Source organism: Diceros bicornis, chromosome 14, assembly GCF_020826845.1.
Source record: "Diceros bicornis minor isolate mBicDic1 chromosome 14, mDicBic1.mat.cur, whole genome shotgun sequence".
Classification (NCBI taxonomy): Eukaryota; Metazoa; Chordata; class Mammalia; order Perissodactyla; family Rhinocerotidae; genus Diceros; species Diceros bicornis.
The window spans coordinates 68,331,005-68,345,356 of NC_080753.1; positions in this window are offsets into that span (position 1 = coordinate 68,331,005).

Consider the following 14,352-nt stretch of genomic DNA (forward strand, 5'->3'; position numbering starts at 1 on the left):
ATAGCACGTTGCTGTAAGCAAGCAGATTCTCATTCAAAGATGCAAGTTACTATGTAGGAACAAGTTTGTATAGGTATTTCAAAGATGCCCAGAACTGAGCTAAACTTGGTATGTGTCCAACTCCTAGAAATAACTTCATGCCCCATCTCCCTTACTTCCAGCTAGTAAGGATCACATAATTCCTAACAAAGTTTTGACACAGATTCCCAATTCGGGCATTCAGAACATATAGCACGTTGCTGTAAGCAAGCACATTCTCATTCAAAGTTGCAAGTTACTATGTAGGAACAAGTTTGTATAGGTATTTCAAAGATGCCCAGAACTGAGCTAAACTTGGTATGTGTCCAACTCCTAGAAATAACTTCATGCCCCATCTCCCTTACTTCCAGCTAGTAAGGATCACATAATTCCTAACAAAGTTTTGACACAGATTGCCAATTAGGGCATTCAGAACATATAGCACGTTGCTGTAAGCAAGCACATTCTCATTCAAAGATGCAAGTTACTATGTAGGAACAAGTTTGTATAGGTATTTCAAAGATGCCCAGAACTGAGCTAAACTTGGTATGTGTCCAACTCCTAGAAATAACTTCATGCCCCATCTCCCTTACTTCCAGCTAGTAAGGATCACATAATTCCTAACAAAGTTTTGACACAGATTCCCAATTCGGGCATTCAGAACATATAGCACGTTGCTGTAAGCAAGCAGATTCTCATTCAAAGATGCAAGTTACTATGTAGGAACAAGTTTGTATAGGTATTTCAAAGATGCCCAGAACTGAGCTAAACTTGGTATGTGTCCAACTCCTAAAAATAACTTCATGCCCCATCTCCCTTACTTCCAGCTAGTAAGGATCACATAATTCCTAACAAAGTTTTGACACAGATTCCCAATTCGGGCATTCAGAACATATAGCACGTTGCTGTAAGCAAGCAGATTCCCATTCAAAGATGCAAGTTACTATGTAGGAACAAGTTTGTATAGGTATTTCAAAGATGCCCAGAACTGAGCTAAACTTGCTATGTGTCCAACCCCTAGAAATAACTTCATGCCCCATCTCCCTTACTTCCAGCTAGTAAGGATCACATAATTCCTAATAAAGTTTTGACACAGATTCCCAATTCGGGCATTCAGACCATATAGCACGTTGCTGTAAGCAAGCACATTCTCATTCAAAGATGCAAGTTACTATGTATGAACAAGTTTGTATAGGTATTTCAAAGATGCCCAGAACTGAGCTAAACTTGCTATGTGTCCAACTCCTAGAAATAACTTCATGCTCCATCTCCCTTACTTCCAGCTAGTAAGGATCACATAATTCCTAACAAAGTTTTGACACAGATTCCCAATTCGGGCATTCAGAACATATAGCACGTTGCTGTAAGCAAGCACATTCTCATTCAAAGTTGCAAGTTACTATGTAGGAACAAGTTTGTATAGGTATTTCAAAGATGCCCAGAACTGAGCTAAACTTGGTATGTGTCCAACTCCTAGAAATAACTTGATGCCCCATCTCCCTTACTTCCAGCTAGTAAGGATCACATAATTCCTAACAAAGTTTTGACACAGATTCCCAATTCGGGCATTCAGAACATATAGCACGTTGCTGTAAGCAAGCACATTCTCATTCAAAGTTGCAAGTTACTATGTAGGAACAAGTTTGTATAGGTATTTCAAAGATGCCCAGAACTGAGCTAAACTTGGTATGTGTCCAACTCCTAGAAATAACTTCATGCCCCATCTCCCTTACTTCAAGCTAGTAAGGATCACATAATTCCTAACAAAGTTTTGACACAGATTCCCTATTCGGGCATTCAGAACATATAGCACTTTGCTGCAAGCAAGCACATTCTCATTCAAAGTTGCAAGTACTATGTAGGAACAAGTTTGTATAGGTATTTCAAAGATGCCCAGAACTGAGCTAAACTTGCTATGTGTCCAACTCCTAGAAATAACTTCATGCCCCATCTCCCTTACTTCCAGCTAGTAAGGATCACATAATTCCTAACCAAGTTTTGACACAGATTCCCTATTCGGGCATTCAGAACATATAGCACGTTGCTGCAAGCAAGCACATTCTCATTCAAAGTTGCAAGTTACTATGTAGGAACAAGTTTGTATAGGTATTTCAAAGATGCCCAGAACTGAGCTAAACTTGGTATGTGTCCAACTCCTAGAAATAACTTCATGCCCCATCTCCCTTACTTCCAGCTAGTAAGGATCACATAATTCCTAACAAAGTTTTGACACAGATTCCCAATTCGTGCATTCAGAACATATAGCACGTTGCTGTAAGCAAGCACATTCTCATTCAAAGTTGCAAGTTACTATGTAGGAACAAGTTTGTATAGGTATTTCAAAGATGCCCAGAACTGAGCTAAACTTGGTATGTGTCCAACTCCTAGAAATAACTTCATGCCCCATCTCCCTTACTTCCAGCTAGTAAGGATCACATAATTCCTAACAAAGTTTTGACACAGATTCCCAATTCGGGCATTCAGAACATGTAGCACGTTGCTGTAAGCAAGCACATTCTCATTCAAAGTTGCAAGATACTATGTAGGAACAAGTTTGTATAGGTATTTCAAAGATGCCCAGAACTGAGCTAAACTTGGTATGTGTCCAACTCCTAGAAATAACTTCATGCCCCATCTCCCTTACTTCCAGCTAGTAAGGATCACATAATTCCTAACAAAGTTTTGACACAGATTCCCTATTCGGGCATTCAGAACATATAGCACGTTGCTGCAAGCAAGCACATTCTCATTCAAAGATGCAAGTTACTATGTAGGAACAAGTTTGTATAGGTATTTCAAAGATGCCCAGAACTGAGCTAAACTTGGTATGTGTCCAACTCCTAGAAATAACTTCATGCCCCATCTCCCTTACTTCCAGCTAGTAAGGATCACATAATTCCTAACAAAGTTTTGACACAGATTCCCAATTCGGGCATTCAGAACATGTCGCACGTTGCTGTAAGCAAGCACATTCTCATTCAAAGTTGTAAGATACTATGTAGGAACAAGTTTGTATAGGTATTTCAAAGATGCCCAGAACTGAGCTAAACTTGGTATGTGTCCAACTCCTAGAAATAACTTCATGCCCCATCTCCCTTACTTCCAGCTAGTAAGGATCACATAATTCCTAACAAAGTTTTGACACAGATTCCCAATTCGGGCATTCAGAACATATAGCACGTTGCTGTAAGCAAGCAGATTCTCATTCAAAGATGCAAGTTACTATGTAGGAACAAGTTTGTATAGGTATTTCAAAGATGCCCAGAACTGAGCTAAACTTGGTATGTGTCCAACTCCTAGAAATAACTTCATGCCCCATCTCCCTTACTTCCAGCTAGTAAGGATCACATAATTCCTAACAATGTTTTCACACAGATTCCCAATTCGGGCATTCAGAACATATAGCACGTTGGTGTAAGCAAGCACATTTTCATTCAAAGTTGCAAGTTACTATGTAGGAACAAGTTTGTATAGGTATTTCAAAGATGCCCAGAACTGAGCTAAACTTGGTATGTGTCCAACTCCTAGAAATAACTTCATGCCCCATCTCCCTTACTTCCAGCTAGTAAGGATCACATAATTCCTAACAATGTTTTCACACAGATTCCCAATTCGGGCATTCAGAACATATAGCACGTTGGTGTAAGCAAGCACATTTTCATTCAAAGTTGCAAGTTACTATGTAGGAACAAGTTTCTATAGGTATTTCAAAGATGCCCAGAACTGAGGTAAACTTGGTATGTGTCCAACTCCTAGAAATAACTTCATGCCCCATCTCCCTTACTTCCAGCTAGTAAGGATCACATAATTCCTAACAAAGTTTTGACACAGATTCCCTATTCGGGCATTCAGAACATATAGCATGTTGCTGCAAGCAAGCACATTCTCATTTAAAGATGCAAGTTACTATGTAGGATCAAGTTTGTATAGGTATTTCAAAGATGCCCAGAACTGAGCTAAACTTGGTATGTGTCCAACTCCTAGAAATAACTTCATGCCCCATCTCCCTTACTTCCAGCTAGTAAGGATCACATAATTCCTAACAAAGTTTTGACACAGATTCCCAATTCGGGCATTCAGAACATATAGCACGTTGTGTAAGCAAGCAGATTCTCATTCAAAGATGAAAGTTACTATGTAGGAACAAGTTTGTATAGGTATTTCAAAGATGCCCAGAACTGAGCTAAAGTTGGTATGTGTCCAACTCCTAGAAATAACTTCATCCCCCATCTCACTTACTTCCAGCTAGTAAGGATCACATAATTCCTAACAAAGTTTTGACACAGATTCCCAATTCGGGCATTCAGAACATATAGCACGTTGCTGTAAGCAAGCAGATTCTCTTTCAAAGATGCAAGTTACTATGTAGGACAAGTTTGTATAGGTATTTCAAAGATGCCCAGAACTGAGCTAAACTTGGTATGTGTCCAACTCCTAGAAATAACTTCATGCCCCATCTCCCTTACTTCCAGCTAGTAAGGATCACATAATTCCTAACAAAGTTTTGACACAGATTCCCAATTCGGGCATTCAGAACATATAGCACGTTGCTGTAAGCAAGCACATTCTCATTCAAAGTTGCAAGTTACTATGTAGGAACAAGTTTGTATAGGTATTTCAAAGATGCCCAGAACTGAGCTAAACTTGGTATGTGTCCAACTCCTAGAAATAACTTCATGCCCCATCTCCCTTACTTCCAGCTAGTAAGGATCACATAATTCCTAACAAAGTTTTGACACAGATTCCCAATTCGGGCATTCAGAACATATAGCACGTTGCTGTAAGCAAGCACATTCTCATTCAAAGATGCAAGTTACTATGTAGGAACAAGTTTGTATAGGTATTTCAAAGATGCCCAGAACTGAGCTAAACTTGCTATGTGTCCAACTCCTAGAAATAACTTCATGCCCCATCTCCCTTACTTCCAGCTAGTAAGGATCACATAATTCCTAACAAAGTTTTGACACAGATTCCCAATTCGGGCATTCAGAACATATAGCACGTTGTGTAAGCAAGCAGATTCTCATTCAAAGATGCAAGTTACTATGTAGGAACAAGTTTGTATAGGTATTTCAAAGATGCCCAGAACTGAGCTAAACTTGCTATGTGTCCAACTCCTAGAAATAACTTCATGCCCCATCTCCCTTACTTCCAGCTAGTAAGGATCACATAATTCCTAACAAAGTTTTGACACAGATTCCCAATTCGGGCATTCAGAACATATAGCACGTTGCTGTAAGCAAGCAGATTCTCATTCAAAGATGCAAGTTACTATGTAGGAACAAGTTTGTATAGGTATTTCAAAGATGCCCAGAACTGAGCTAAACTTGGTATGTGTCCAACTCCTAGAAATAACTTCATGCCCCATCTCCCTTACTTCCAGCTAGTAAGGATCACATAATTCCTAACAAAGTTTTGACACAGATTCCCAATTCGGGCATTCAGAACATATAGCACGTTGCTGTAAGCAAGCAGATTCTCTTTCAAAGATGCAAGTTACTATGTAGGAACAAGTTTGTATAGGTATTTCAAAGATGCCCAGAACTGAGCTAAACTTGGTATGTGTCCAACTCCTAGAAATAACTTCATGCCCCATCTCCCTTACTTCCAGCTAGTAAGGATCACATAATTCCTAACAAAGTTTTGACACAGATTCCCAATTCGGGCATTCAGAACATATAGCACGTTGCTGTAAGCAAGCACATTCTCATTCAAAGTTGCAAGTTACTATGTAGGAACAAGTTTGTATAGGTATTTCAAAGATGCCCAGAACTGAGCTAAAGTTGTTATGTGTCCAACTCCTAGAAATAACTTCATGCCCCATCTCCCTTACTTCCAGCTAGTAAGGATCACATAATTCCTAACAAAGTTTTGACACAGATTCCCAATTCGGGCATTCAGAACATATAGCACGTTGCTGTAAGCAAGCAGATTCTCATTCAAAGATGCAAGTTACTATGTAGGAACAAGTTTGTATAGGTATTTCAAAGATGCCCAGAACTGAGCTAAACTTGGTATGTGTCCAACTCCTAGAAATAACTTCATGCCCCATCTCCCTTACTTCCAGCTAGTAAGGATCACATAATTCCTAACAAAGTTTTGACACAGATTCCCAATTCGGGCATTCAGAACATATAGCACGTTGCTGTAAGCAAGCACATTCTCATTCAAAGTTGCAAGTTACTATGTAGGAACAAGTTTTTATAGGTATTTCAAAGATGCCCAGAACTGAGCTAAACTTGGTATGTGTCCAACTCCTAGAAATAACTTCATGCCCCATCTCCCTTACTTCCAGCTAGTAAGGATCACATAATTCCTAACAAAGTTTTGACACAGATTCCCAATTCGGGCATTCAGAACATATAGCACGTTGCTGTAAGCAAGCAGATTCTCATTCAAAGATGCAAGTTACTATGTAGGAACAAGTTTGTATAGGTATTTCAAAGATGCCCAGAACTGAGCTAAACTTGGTATGTGTCCAACTCCTAGAAATAACTTCATGCCCCATCTCCCTTACTTCCAGCTAGTAAGGATCACATAATTCCTAACAAAGTTTTGACACAGATTCCCAATTCGGGCATTCAGAACATATAGCACGTTGCTGTAAGCAAGCAGATTCTCATTCAAAGATGCAAGTTACTATGTAGGAACAAGTTTGTATAGGTATTTCAAAGATGCCCAGAACTGAGCTAAACTTGGTATGTGTCCAACTCCTAGAAATAACTTCATGCCCCATCTCCCTTACTTCCAGCTAGTAAGGATCACATAATTCCTAACAAAGTTTTGACACAGATTCCCAATTCGGGCATTCAGAACATATAGCACGTTGCTGTAAGCAAGCAGATTCTCTTTCAAAGATGCAAGTTACTATGTAGGAACAAGTTTGTATAGGTATTTCAAAGATGCCCAGAACTGAGCTAAACTTGGTATGTGTCCAACTCCTAGAAATAACTTCATGCCCCATCTCCCTTACTTCCAGCTAGTAAGGATCACATAATTCCTAACAAAGTTTTGACACAGATTCCCAATTCGGGCATTCAGAACATATAGCACGTTGCTGTAAGCAAGCAGATTCTCATTCAAAGATGCAAGTTACTATGTAGGAACAAGTTTGTATAGGTATTTCAAAGATGCCCAGAACTGAGCTAAACTTGGTATTTGTCCAACTCCTAGAAATAACTTCATGCCCCATCTCCCTTACTTCCAGCTAGTAAGGATCACATAATTCCTAACAAAGTTTTGACACAGATTCCCAATTCGGGCATTCAGAACATATAGCACGTTGCTGTAAGCAAGCAGATTCTCATTCAAAGATGCAAGTTACTATGTAGGAACAAGTTTGTATAGGTATTTCAAAGATGCCCAGAACTGAGCTAAACTTGGTATGTGTCCAACTCCTAGAAATAACTTCATGCCCCATCTCCCTTACTTCCAGCTAGTAAGGATCACATAATTCCTAACAAAGTTTTGACACAGATTCCCTATTCGGGCATTCAGAACATATAGCACGTTGCTGCAAGCAAGCACATTCTCATTCAAAGATGCAAGTTACTATGTAGGAACAAGTTTGTATAGGTATTTCAAAGATGCCCAGAACTGAGCTAAACTTGGTATGTGTCCAACTCCTAGAAATAACTTCATGCCCCATCTCCCTTACTTCCAGCTAGTAAGGATCACATAATTCCTAACAAAGTTTTGACACAGATTCCCAATTCGGGCATTCAGAACATGTAGCACGTTGCTGTAAGCAAGCACATTCTCATTCAAAGTTGCAAGATACTATGTAGGAACAAGTTTGTATAGGTATTTCAAAGATGCCCAGAACTGAGCTAAACTTGGTATGTGTCCAACTCCTAGAAATAACTTCATGCCCCATCTCCCTTACTTCCAGCTAGTAAGGATCACATAATTCCTAACAAAGTTTTGACACAGATTCCCAATTCGGGCATTCAGAACATATAGCACGTTGCTGTAAGCAAGCAGATTCTCATTCAAAGATGCAAGTTACTATGTAGGAACAAGTTTGTATAGGTATTTCAATGATGCCCAGAACTGAGCTAAACTTGGTATGTGTCCAACTCCTAGAAATAACTTCATGCCCCATCTCCCTTACTTCCAGCTAGTAAGGATCACATAATTCCTAACAAAGTTTTGACACAGATTCCCTATTCGGGCATTCAGAACATATAGCACGTTGCTGCAAGCAAGCACATTCTCATTCAAAGATGCAAGTTACTATGTAGGAACAAGTTTGTATAGGTATTTCAAAGATGCCCAGAACTGAGCTAAACTTGGTATGTGTCCAACTCCTAGAAATAACTTCATGCCCCATCTCCCTTACTTCCAGCTAGTAAGGATCACATAATTCCTAACAAAGTTTTGACACAGATTCCCAATTCGGGCATTCAGAACATGTCGCACGTTGCTGTAAGCAAGCACATTCTCATTCAAAGTTGTAAGATACTATGTAGGAACAAATTTGTATAGGTATTTCAAAGATGCCCAGAACTGAGCTAAACTTGGTATGTGTCCAACTCCTAGAAATAACTTCATGCCCCATCTCCCTTACTTCCAGCTAGTAAGGATCACATAATTCCTAACAAAGTTTTGACACAGATTCCCAATTCGGGCATTCAGAACATATAGCACGTTGCTGTAAGCAAGCAGATTCTCATTCAAAGATGCAAGTTACTATGTAGGAACAAGTTTGTATAGGTATTTCAAAGATGCCCAGAACTGAGCTAAACTTGGTATGTGTCCAACTCCTAGAAATAACTTCATGCCCCATCTCCCTTACTTCCAGCTAGTAAGGATCACATAATTCCTAACAATGTTTTCACACAGATTCCCAATTCGGGCATTCAGAACATATAGCACGTTGGTGTAAGCAAGCACATTTTCATTCAAAGTTGCAAGTTACTATGTAGGAACAAGTTTGTATAGGTATTTCAAAGATGCCCAGAACTGAGCTAAACTTGGTATGTGTCCAACTCCTAGAAATAACTTCATGCCCCATCTCCCTTACTTCCAGCTAGTAAGGATCACATAATTCCTAACAAAGTTTTGACACAGATTACCAATTCGGGCATTCAGAACATATAGCACGTTGCTGTAAGCAAGCACATTTTCATTCAAAGTTGCAAGTTACTAGGTAGGAACAAGTTTGTATAGGTATTTCAAAGATGCCCAGAACTGAGCTAAACTTGGTATGTGTCCAACTCCTAGAAATAACTTCATGCCCCATCTCCCTTACTTCCAGCTAGTAAGGATCACATAATTCCTAACAAAGTTTTGACACAGATTCCCTATTCGGGCATTCAGAACATATAGCATGTTGCTGCAAGCAAGCACATTCTCATTTAAAGATGCAAGTTACTATGTAGGATCAAGTTTGTATAGGTATTTCAAAGATGCCCAGAACTGAGCTAAACTTGGTATGTGTCCAACTCCTAGAAATACCTTCATGCCCCATCTCCCTTACTTCCAGCTAGTAAGGATCACATAATTCCTAACAAAGTTTTGACACAGATTCCCAATTCGGGCATTCAGAACATATAGCACGTTGTGTAAGCAAGCAGATTCTCATTCAAAGATGCAAGTTACTATGTAGGAACAAGTTTGTATAGGTATTTCAAAGATGCCCAGAACTGAGCTAAACTTGCTATGTGTCCAACTCCTAGAAATAACTTCATGCCCCATCTCCCTTACTTCCAGCTAGTAAGGATCACATAATTCCTAACAAAGTTTTGACACAGATTCCCAATTCGGGCATTCAGAACATATAGCACGTTGCTGTAAGCAAGCAGATTCTCATTCAAAGATGCAAGTTACTATGTAGGAACAAGTTTGTATAGGTATTTCAAAGATGCCCAGAACTGAGCTAAACTTGGTATGTGTCCAACTCCTAGAAATAACTTCATGCCCCATCTCCCTTACTTCCAGCTAGTAAGGATCACATAATTCCTAACAAAGTTTTGACACAGATTCCCAATTCGGGCATTCAGAACATATAGCACGTTGCTGTAAGCAAGCACATTCTCATTCAAAGTTGCAAGTTACTATGTAGGAACAAGTTTGTATAGGTATTTCAAAGATGCCCAGAACTGAGTTAAAGTTGGTATGTGTCCAACTCCTAGAAATAACTTCATGCCCCATCTCCCTTACTTCCAGCTAGTAAGGATCACATAATTCCTAACAAAGTTTTGACACAGATTCCCAATTCGGGCATTCAGAACATATAGCACGTTGCTGTAAGCAAGCAGATTCTCATTCAAAGATGCAAGTTACTATGTAGGAACAAGTTTGTATAGGTATTTCAAAGATGCCCAGAACTGAGCTAAACTTGCTATTTGTCCAACTCCTAGAAATAACTTCATGCCCCATCTCCCTTACTTCCAGCTAGTAAGGATCACATAATTCCTAACAAAGTTTTGACACAGATTCCCAATTCGGGCATTCAGAACATATAGCACGTTGCTGTAAGCAAGCAGATTCTCATTCAAAGATGCAAGTTACTATGTAGGAACAAGTTTGTATAGGTATTTCAAAGATGCCCAGAACTGAGCTAAACTTGGTATGTGTCCAACTCCTAGAAATAACTTCATGCCCCATCTCCCTTACTTCCAGCTAGTAAGGATCACATAATTCCTAACAAAGTTTTGACACAGATTCCCAATTCGGGCATTCAGAACATATAGCACGTTGCTGTAAGCAAGCACATTTTCATTCAAAGTTGCAAGTTACTAGGTAGGAACAAGTTTGTATAGGTATTTCAAAGATGCCCAGAACTGAGCTAAACTTGGTATGTGTCCAACTCCTAGAAATAACTTCATGCCCCATCTCCCTTACTTCCAGCTAGTAAGGATCACATAATTCCTAACAAAGTTTTGACACAGATTCCCTATTCGGGCATTCAGAACATATAGCATGTTGCTGCAAGCAAGCACATTCTCATTTAAAGATGCAAGTTACTATGTAGGATCAAGTTTGTATAGGTATTTCAAAGATGCCCAGAACTGAGCTAAACTTGGTATGTGTCCAACTCCTAGAAATACCTTCATGCCCCATCTCCCTTACTTCCAGCTAGTAAGGATCACATAATTCCTAACAAAGTTTTGACACAGATTCCCAATTCGGGCATTCAGAACATATAGCACGTTGTGTAAGCAAGCAGATTCTCATTCAAAGATGCAAGTTACTATGTAGGAACAAGTTTGTATAGGTATTTCAAAGATGCCCAGAACTGAGCTAAACTTGCTATGTGTCCAACTCCTAGAAATAACTTCATGCCCCATCTCCCTTACTTCCAGCTAGTAAGGATCACATAATTCCTAACAAAGTTTTGAAACAGATTCCCAATTCGGGCATTCAGAACATATAGCACGTTGCTGTAAGCAAGCAGATTCTCATTCAAAGATGCAAGTTACTATGTAGGAACAAGTTTGTATAGGTATTTCAAAGATGCCCAGAACTGAGCTAAACTTGGTATGTGTCCAACTCCTAGAAATAACTTCATGCCCCATCTCCCTTACTTCCAGCTAGTAAGGATCACATAATTCCTAACAAAGTTTTGACACAGGTTCCCAATTCGGGCATTCAGAACATATAGCACGTTGCTGTAAGCAAGCAGATTCTCTTTCAAAGATGCAAGTTACTATGTAGGAACAAGTTTGTATAGGTATTTCAAAGATGCCCAGAACTGAGCTAAACTTGGTATGTGTCCAACTCCTAGAAATAACTTCATGCCCCATCTCCCTTACTTCCAGCTAGTAAGGATCACATAATTCCTAACAAAGTTTTGACACAGATTCCCAATTCTGGCATTCAGAACATATAGCACGTTGCTGTAAGCAAGCACATTCTCATTCAAAGTTGCAAGTTACTATGTAGGAACAAGTTTGTATAGGTATTTCAAAGATGCCCAGAACTGAGCTAAAGTTGGTATGTGTCCAACTCCTAGAAATAACTTCATGCCCCATCTCCCTTACTTCCAGCTAGTAAGGATCACATAATTCCTAACAAAGTTTTGACACAGATTCCCAATTCGAGCATTCAGAACATATAGCACGTTGCTGTAAGCAAGCACATTCTCATTCAAAGATGCAAGTTACTATGTAGGAACAAGTTTGTATAGGTATTTCAAAGATGCCCAGAACTGAGCTAAACTTGCTATGTGTCCAACTCCTAGAAATAACTTCATGCCCCATCTCCCTTACTTCCAGCTAGTAAGGATCACATAATTCCTAACAAAGTTTTGACACAGATTCCCAATTCGGGCATTCAGAACATATAGCACGTTGCTGTAAGCAAGCACATTCTCATTCAAAGTTGCAAGTTACTAGGTAGGAACAAGTTTGTATAGGTATTTCAAAGATGCCCAGAACTGAGCTAAACTTGGTATGTGTCCAACTCCTAGAAATAACTTCATGCCCCATCTCCCTTACTTCCAGCTAGTAAGGATCACATAATTCCTAACAAAGTTTTGACACAGATTCCCTATTCGGGCATTCAAAACATATAGCACGTTGCTATAAGCAAGCAGATTCTCATTCAAAGATGCAAGTTACTAGGTAGGAACAAGTTTGTATAGGTATTTCAAAGATGCCCAGAACTGAGCTCAACTTGGTATGTTTCCAACTCCTAGAAATAACTTCATGCCCCATCTCCCTTAATTCCAGCTAGTAAGGATCACATAATTCCTAACAAAGTTTTGACACAGATTCCCTATTCGGGCATTCAGAACATATAGCACGTTGCTGCAAGCAAGCACATTCTCATTCAAAGATGCAAGTTACTATGTAGGAACAAGTTTGTATAGGTATTTCAAAGATGCCCAGAACTGAGCTAAACTTGGTATGTGTCCAACTCCAAGAAATAACTTCATGCTCCATCTCCCTTACTTCCAGCTAGTAAGGATCACATAATTCCTAACAAAGTTTTGACACAGATTCCCTATTCGGGCATTCAGAACATATAGCACGTTGCTGCAAGCAAGCAAATTCTCATTCAAAGATGCAAGTTACTATGTAGGAACAAGTTTGTATAGGTATTTCAAAGATGCCCAGAACTGAGCTAAACTTGGTATGTGTCCAACTCCTAGAAATAACTTCATGCCCCATCTCCCTTACTTCCAGCTAGTAAGGATCACATAATTCCTAACAAAGTTTTGACACAGATTGCCAATTCGGGCATTCAGAACATATAGCACGTTGCTGTAAGCAAGCACATTCTCATTCAAAGTTGCAAGTTACTATGTAGGAACAAGTTTGTATAGGTATTTCAAAGATGCCCAGAACTGAGCTAAACTTGGTATGTGTCCAACTCCTAGAAATAACTTCATGCCCCATCTCCCTTACTTCCAGCTAGTAAGGATCACATAATTCCTAACAAAGTTTTGACACAGATTCCCAATTCGGGCATTCAGAACATATAGCACGTTGCTGTAAGCAAGCACACTCTCATTCAAAGTTGCAAGTTACTATGTAGGAACAAGTTTGTATAGGTATTTCAAAGATGCCCAGAACTGAGCTAAACTTGGTATGTGTCCAACTCCTAGAAATAACTTCATGCCCCATCTCCCTTACTTCCAGCTAGTAAGGATCACATAATTCCTAACAAAGTTTTGACACAGATTCCCAATTCGGGCATTCAGAACATATAGCACGTTGCTGTAAGCAAGCAGATTCTCATTCAAAGATGCAAGTTACTATGTAGGAACAAGTTTGTATAGGTATTTCAAAGATGCCCAGAACTGAGCTAAACTTGGTATGTGTCCAACTCCTAGAAATAACTTCATGCCCCATCTCCCTTACTTCCAGCTAGTAAGGATCACATAATTCCTAACAAAGTTTTGACACAGATTGCCAATTAGGGCATTCAGAACATATAGCACGTTGCTGTAAGCAAGCACATTCTCATTCAAAGATGCAAGTTACTATGTAGGAACAAGTTTGTATAGGTATTTCAAAGATGCCCAGAACTGAGCTAAACTTGGTATGTGTCCAACTCCTAGAAATAACTTCATGCCCCATCTCCCTTACTTCCAGCTAGTAAGGATCACATAATTCCTAACAAAGTTTTGACACAGATTCCCAATTCGGGCATTCAGAACATATAGCACGTTGCTGTAAGCAAGCAGATTCTCATTCAAAGATGCAAGTTACTATGTAGGAACAAGTTTGTATAGGTATTTCAAAGATGCCCAGAACTGAGCTAAACTTGGTATGTGTCCAACTCCTAGAAATAACTTCATGCCCCATCTCCCTTACTTCCAGCTAGTAACGATCACATAATTCCTAACAAAGTTTTGACACAGATTCCCAATTCGGGCATTCA